We start from the raw sequence: 8,022 nt of genomic DNA on the forward strand, positions 1-8,022 counted from the left end.
TACAATCAGCTGACTCTGTGCTGGCTGGATCACGTTTATGGGTTCCTTGTTTTTCAGTAGCAACACAGTCTACCTTATCATGGACAATGGAATAAATGGTGTAACAGCTATGAAATAGTTTTGTACTTAAAGGTACACCTTTTGACACCTCTGTGGACCACACTATTTTCTTAAGGCAGCAATAGAATTTCCCTTTTTCACACCTCCATCCAGGGCTGATCCTCAAGTGAACAGCAGTGATCTCTCTAAATGTATCACTGAGGAGAGTCAAATTTTACACTCCTACTCTCCTAGTGTTGCACTAACACTGTGAAATACTGTTCTCCCAGTCACAATGCACATATGAATATCTCATTAGGAACATATGCAGTGGTGTAGTCTACGTAGAACGCAGGTATACGGAGTATACCCACTTCCAAATTTCAGGAATTTCAGTATACCCACTTAAAATTGATTGATCCATTATTTAGAACAGCACAAATATAAACAGTATACCCACTTCAAAAAGTGCTCAAATATACAGTATACCCACTACAAAAAAGTAGACTACACCACTGAACATATGGTATGCATGCTTTGCTTTGCTTTGCAAGTTAGCTTTGTTAATGATACACAAACAGCATCTGATCCAAGCTTGTACTTTTTGTTTTGTCATTACGCTGCAGTTCAAGAAAGAGTGCAAACATATTTGTCTTTGAAATGAGGAGATTTGAAAAGGGAATGGCATTTAGTCCTCAAGTATCCCACACTCATGTGTCTACAATATCTCCCCTCATTGCGTACACACACACACACACACACACACACACACACACACACACACACACACACACACACACACACACACACACACACACACACACACACACACACACACACACACACACACACACACACACACACACACACACACACGCACACACACACACACACACACAAATATCCTGTTTGTTATCTTCCTCTGTTTGTGTGAGTGTGCTGGTTCATTTTGGTGAACAAAATAATAACATGTCAAATACCACATTCATTATACACTGCCCTTTGTACACAAACAAACTGACTTACACTGCCCAGGAAAAACGTATTACTGCGGAAAAAAATGTAACTACCAAATAATGTGACCAATCTCTGGTAGCATTTTCCTAAAGGGTGCCCAAACTTTATCATACCGTATGGTGATATTTACATATTTATGGCATGAGATCAGCTGGCTTTGTAATGTTATGCCAATGTGGATTTCCTAATCAACTTTAGAAAGTACAGTAAATGTATCGGACAAGAAATCCTTCATTAACTTGCTTGCATTAATTGATATGCCAGCAGTACACATGCCACATTTTTAATCAAAATGGATGTGTGTGTGCGTGCAGTCAGTGTGTAGTTGTGTGTGCGTGTGTGCCAGCGTGTGCGTGTGTCAGTTTCTCACTTTGCCTTGATTTGGTATTTCATTAGGGTTGCCCAGTCCCTCACAGCTCGTGTGCATGTTCCACTGGCAGATATTGGAGGATGTCATTAGTGAAGTCTGGTGGGGATCCCTTGGAGTGCAGTGGCTCACACAATTAAAGCAGCGTCAGTCTGCTGGGAGTTACAGTATGCCTGGACCAGGCTGACTGCTGTTGTGGTTGGATATGCACAATTACCCACACTAGTACACACACTGGATCTCATGTTATCATATGTAGGCCTACATACAGTATGTGGTGCCTCTGCTGTGCTCAGTTATTCATACTATTGTGAATGTTGCAAATATGGCACTAACATCTAGTCTAGTCTTGTGTGGTTTCTGTTTGGCATCATTGCCTCAAAAGTGTGCAGTACATACAGTATTGGAATGAAATAGTCAAGGAGATTAAAAAAAGAAAAGTGGTGTGTACACTGTGCTGGATATTGTAGTTCTTTCTTTCCATAAATTAACCTTTTCCACCAGTCAATGTGGCTAATCGATGTTTATCTTACTAGCCAAACATACACTCACTACCAGTCAAAATGGCAAGTAAATTTTCTTTTCTACCAAACAAACTAAATTGGAAGGTGTCAATTTAGAGCCTCGATAGCAACATTTCAATCCATCTGTGTGGGGGTGTCATCAGGCAAGCACAGTGTCATCAGGAAAGCACAGCATCATCAAGAAAACATTATGTTGTCACTATCAAAAAGGTCAAGGCTTAAGTGTTATTGGTTTTACACCACTCAGACCACAGTGACATTTGTAAAGTGGAGACTTTATTGTGTTCTTTTTCGGCCTCATCTTTTGTCGGTAGATTTTACTTACTGCACTGGAATGAATATAATAGTAATAGTAATTTTCCCTCATCATTTTTTGGCAGAAAATATATTAGTGTGTGCAAATGTATAGTGAGTGTATGTGTGTGTGTGTATGTTGGTACATGTATGTGCGTGCGTGCGTGCGTGCACACACACACGCGCACACAGAGGTGGGCCACAGCTAATCACCCTGAGGCTGCTCTCAAGGATAAGATAACTGCTGGACTTCCAATTAATGTGTGTGTGTGTGTGTGTGTGTGTGTGTGTGTGTGTGTGTGTGTGTGTGTGTGTGTGTGTGTGTGTGTGTGTGTGTGTGTGTGTGTGTGTGTGTGTGTGTGTGTGTGTGTGTGTGTGTGTGTCCATTGAATACTAAAGTACTGTACTACAAACACTGCCCTCATTCCTATTTTGCCATTAATCACATTTGATTTCGTATTTCAAATATAAAGGAGAAATATGAAGCCCAGTGCCTTCGATATCATCTTGATACAGCTGGAAAATATCAGCTTTTGACTTAAAATATCACTGAAATTGAGGCAAACATGTCACATTTATATCAGGAAATGTTTTTTCCCCCTCCATTGTGGCATGGCATTTCTATTCAAGATGCCTTTCCTGACAAACACACACACACGCACGCACGCACGCACGCACGCACGCACGCACGCACGCACGCACACACACACACACACACACACACACACACACACACACACACACACACACACACACACACACACACACACACACACACACACACACACACACACACACACACACACACACACACACACACACACACGCACGTCTAGGGTGATATCGCTGGCAGGCTGCTCTGCCACCATCAGGACACACATATGCACCCACATACACACACACACACACACACACACACACACACACACACACACACACACACACACACACACACACACACACACACACACACACACACACACACGCACACACACACACGCACACACACACACACACACTACAATCTCAACAGTTACAGATGAGTGAACACCATTCCAACAGCATACAAGCCACTAGATTGCCATGCTGTACAGCGGTTCAGCCCATACAGTATGTGTGTTCACCAGATTGTGTTGTGTGGTGTAGTGGGGGGAATCTATCAAATAATAATAGTAATAATAATAATAATAATAATAATAATAATAATAATAATAATAATAATACATAGGTTTTTAAAGCACTTTTCAACATCAGTTTATACAGCGCTCAAAGACACTTTACAGGTGAAAAACAGTACAATAGTATAAGGACAGACTGAACAGAGGTTTTGGAGAACCATTACAAAACAGTACAGTCCAAAACAGAACAGTGCTTTCCATGTCATGCAAAATGGAAGTCCGTTGCAAGGTGAGAACAGATGCCTGTGCATCTGGATGAGTCATGCTTAATCACCTGAGAAGTTTCCCTCACAGGCCACCATACCTCACCTGATCAGGCAGCCGAGAGTCAGGTTCAACGCCTCCCAGTCTGCTCTGGATCACCTGTGTAGAAGTCGAGAGAAAGTTGTTTGATAAGACAATGACTGCCGCCTGTGGCTGTCACAAGGGAGAGGCTAACCATGCAATGTACAGCTGTGTAAAGGGATCGAAGCTGACATTCAAAGCAAATGACATTTGTGTCTCACTCAGACGTCACCTAATGGCTTCACAGTGAGTAATGTAGAAAGGTCTGCCAAGAGACATGTCTGCCTCATTTGTCTTTCTCAATTAGAGAGTATAGGGTATTGTTTACAGGGTTCCGTTCCATGTCATTAGTTCCACAATTGACCGCTGAATAGGTATCGGTCTTTAAAAAAGGAGACTCATTAGTCTGGCATGCCATTAGTCCTATGCCCTAACCAAAACAATTCCTAACCCTAACCGCCAGTAATGGCATGTTTTTGCACATGTTGATTTCCTGAAAAGACGTGCCCACATGTAGGCTACCCCAGTGAGCGTTGTGCACATCTTTCGGACAAATGGGAGGACAGACCCAGTGGGATTCTAGATTTGCTACTCTTTGGCTTATTGTCTAACTTATGGGCTGTCAGTCTAATGGGCTGTCAGGCCAATGGGGCGACCCCGTTTACAGGCCCTGGAGCAATGTGGGATTGAGATGGATGTAGGGGGAGAGGTAAGGTTGGAAATCAAAACTACAACCCGCTGGTCCCTAAAGATGAGACCACAGTAGCCCTGTTTTCATATGTTTCATTCGCAAGTCACCATACAGCTCAGTCAGCAAATTAATGGCAATGCACTACACCTGTATGCTGGTGCCATGTCCAACCCCTGAAGCCATAACCCCTATTATAAGTTTGCAATAGCCAGAAGGGCAATGACAAAGTTGCAATGTGTTTGTGAAGAAAGTCTGTAATGTGGAAATTGTTGTGAAATGCTTATTTTTCAGCAAACAGCAAGTAATTGCAGCCAAAACGGTGTGCACTGAGAGGCTACAGCCACGTACGTAGCTTTAGGCATTTACACTGACCCAACATACCCAATAAGGGATTTTCACCTCTCCAGACTCCACACTGTATATGAACATGTTTGCCTCATTAAAACAGTGTACTGAAGCATCAGCCATGGTGTATGTTAGCATGCACTAGGGAGAGAGAGAGAGAGAGAGAGAGAGAGAGAGAGAGAGAGAGAGAGAGACAGAGCGAGAGAGAGAGAGAGAGAGAGAGAGAGAGAGAGAGAGAGAGAGAGAGAGAGAGAGAGAGAGAGAGAGAGAGAGAGGGAGAGAGAGAGAGCGAGAGATAGACAGACAGAGGGTGAAAGAGACACAGCACAGTGAAAAGAGGAATACTTTTCTATTTACATCTTTGCAGTGACTGCCTCACCTTTCCCCTTGAGATAATGCGGAGGAGAGCTGGACAAATGATAATGGACATATCTGCTGCTGCTGCTGCTGCTGGGGCTGTCTGTCTGATATGGATTGATTACTGTCCAGGACTGTGCTATCTGGCCAGTAACGCCAGCTCAAGTGCACACACCCATGCTCGCGCGCTCTCTCGCTCTCGCTCTCTCTCTCGCTCTCGCTCTCGCTCTCGCGCTCGCTCTCTCTCTCTCAGCTGAAATGGTGTGCCTATCTATCGATCACCGGCCACCCATCACTGCCGTTGTGCAGCCCTGCAGCCCAGGAAGGTGTTTGGCATCGCCCCCGTGGGCACATACTGAAGCCAGTATCTGAAAAGGACAAACACCACTGAAGGATAACGCACACCTTTTTTTGCTCAAGTTTTTTTGTTTGCAATGCATTTCTTCCACCCCAATCACCCCAATACCAGTATCCTCCCCAAACTAACGACACCAACCCTCCTCATATACACTGCCTGTGTACTGTGTGTTGTTGATGATGTCCTTTGTTGTAAGTCACTGGTCGCTGGTGGCAGTGTGACACTGCTGGTGGTGGCTGTCATTATCAATAGCCAGCGACAACTCTGTGTGTGTGTGCGTCTGTCCATGTGTGTGTGTGTGTGTGTGTGTGTGTGTGTGTGTGTGTGTGTGTGTGTGTGTGTGTGTGTGTGTGTGTGTGTGTGTGTGTGTGTGTGTGTGTGTGTGTGTGTGTGTGTGTCTTTGCTTGTGTGTCTACACATGTCTATGTCTATGACATATGTCTATGTGTGAGCCCGCTCTCCAATTGGACACATGTGTTTTCACCTCATGCCCCATGGGGGCAAACCCAACGCAATCCCCAGTCACACATGGACACACGGATGCATGCGCGCACACACGCACACACACGCACGCATACACGCACACGCATACACGCACACGCACACACGCAGCGCTGTCCGGATACAATATAGTTCAGGCAATGCTCCAAACAGATGGGATGGAGGACAGCATTCAGCCTTTTTAGTTGCACACATCCATACCCTCAAACACAGGGCTTTAAAATGGAAATGGAAATCAAGGCCTGCCTCTTGGAGGTAAAGCCAAAATGACATGTCCCATTTGATTTGGGTGGAGACTCGCCTATACTAGAGCGCCAAGAGAAGAGCTTTGTGATGATGAGAAAGACGATGGCATAGAAAGAAAGATTTTTTTCTCATCTTTCAGTTACTTTTAACATGCACAAGGTGGGAGGGAAAAGTGTGTGTGCGTGTGTGTGTGTGTGTGTGTGTGTGTGTGTGTGTGTGTGTGTGTGTGTGTGTGTGTGTGTGTGTGTGTGTGTGTGTGTACCTCACCTGTGTGTGTGCGTGTGTGTGCGCGTGTGCGTGTGTGTGTGTGTGTGTGTTTATATGTATGCGTTCATGTAACTGCAGGCATCTGCATGGCAGACTGAGAGCAAAGTGTTGCTCAGTGTCAACAACAAGATGAGATGCAAATTGTCCACATGGGCCAACCGGCTGATGTCGCCATGTCTACTCATAACCTCTAGGCGGATAGATAACAGCACCAGCGTCCTGCATTTAGTCCATATTTTGTAAAGACAGCTTGTTTACATGAATGTGTTATATAATGCAAATGAAAATTATTTGTGTGTGCATCAATACAGTGTGTGTGCATCAATACAGTGTGTGTGCGTGCGTGCAAAAGTATGTACAGTATGTGCGCCTGTGTATGTATGTATGTGTGTGTGTGTGTGTGTGTGTGTGTGTGTGTGTGTGTGTGTGTGTGTGTGTGTGTGTGTGTGTGTGTGTGTGTGTGTGTGTGTGTGTGTGTGTGTGTGTGTGTGTGTGTGTGTGTGTGTGTGTGTGCGCGCGTGCGTGTGTCCATACACCACCTGGCACCGATGGTAGAGTTGGTGTTTCCTGCAGCCCTGTGGCAGATGCTTGTGGCAGTCCTCCATGCCTCCCTGCAGGGTCAAGGCACCACAGGTCTCAATGCTATCCTGTAAGGGGAAAAGACCAAGGCTGCTTCTATTAGTCCAACCAGACAGTCTTACCAAGCCCACAAGGCCCTCACATTTCTTATTAATAACTCACAAGTTTCCTTCTCTCTCTTTCTTTCTTTCTCAATCCGCTTTCTTTCTCTCTCTCTCTCTCTCTCTCTCTCTCTCTCTCTCTCTCTCTCTCTCTCTCTCTCTCTCTCTCTCTCTCTCTCTCTCTCTCTCTCTCTCTCTCTCCTGTTGCCTTCAGCAGGGTCAGACTAAATGGCGAATGGCAGTTGTTTGAAAACAATGCTGGTGAGCTGAACTCCTGCTCACATCAACTCAAGACACAGCTGGCATGATGTGGGGAGACAGGCATGTGCCCCAAGTTAGTTGCTAAAACATGCAGACAAACATATGTCAGTCCTTGGAGGGTTAACACACACACACACACACACACACACACGCACACACACAAACACACATACATGCATACGCGCACACACGCACACACACACGCGCACACACACACACACACCAATAACCCCAATGGTAGAACTGGTGTACTGCCAGTGTTCACATCAGGCCTGTGGCAGATGCATGTCTTATTCATCCACCTGTCAACGGCCTCCTACAGGCCCACACTCAAAGAACTGCAGAGCCCTCTCTTCTCCTCTGGGTACCATTCGATTAAGGCGGGCATACACTGTGCAATATTTTTCAATCGTGGGTATTAAGCCCCTTCTCACACTTCATGTGGGAATTTAACCATTTAAAAGTTCACATCTCGACTCATGTCCTCACACTATATGAGCCGACAGTTGGATACGAGCAGAATGCTCCCACTGTGCAACACAAGGCATGATTCCCGGGTCTGCAGAGGAGGGAACATGCGCACCTGAGGTGGAGATGAGGACGCACTCTAGA

General features: G+C 45.1%; 1 long non-coding RNA gene across 1 annotated transcript in view; it reads right to left on the reverse strand.

Annotated features, from left to right (window-relative positions):
• Window positions 1-3,612: 3,612 nt before the first annotated feature.
• LOC134455201 (uncharacterized) overlaps window positions 3,613-8,022 on the reverse strand; it is a 16,751-nt gene continuing 12,341 nt past the window's right edge. Inside the window, exons 3-4 of the long non-coding RNA XR_010036071.1 lie at window positions 7,009-7,116; window positions 3,613-3,782 (exon numbers count right to left, since the gene is read on the reverse strand). This is a non-coding gene — a long non-coding RNA (uncharacterized LOC134455201). The remainder of the gene's footprint in view (window positions 3,783-7,008; window positions 7,117-8,022) is intronic.

The sequence above is a fragment of the Engraulis encrasicolus genome, chromosome 9, assembly GCF_034702125.1.
Source record: "Engraulis encrasicolus isolate BLACKSEA-1 chromosome 9, IST_EnEncr_1.0, whole genome shotgun sequence".
NCBI classification, from domain to species: Eukaryota; Metazoa; Chordata; class Actinopteri; order Clupeiformes; family Engraulidae; genus Engraulis; species Engraulis encrasicolus.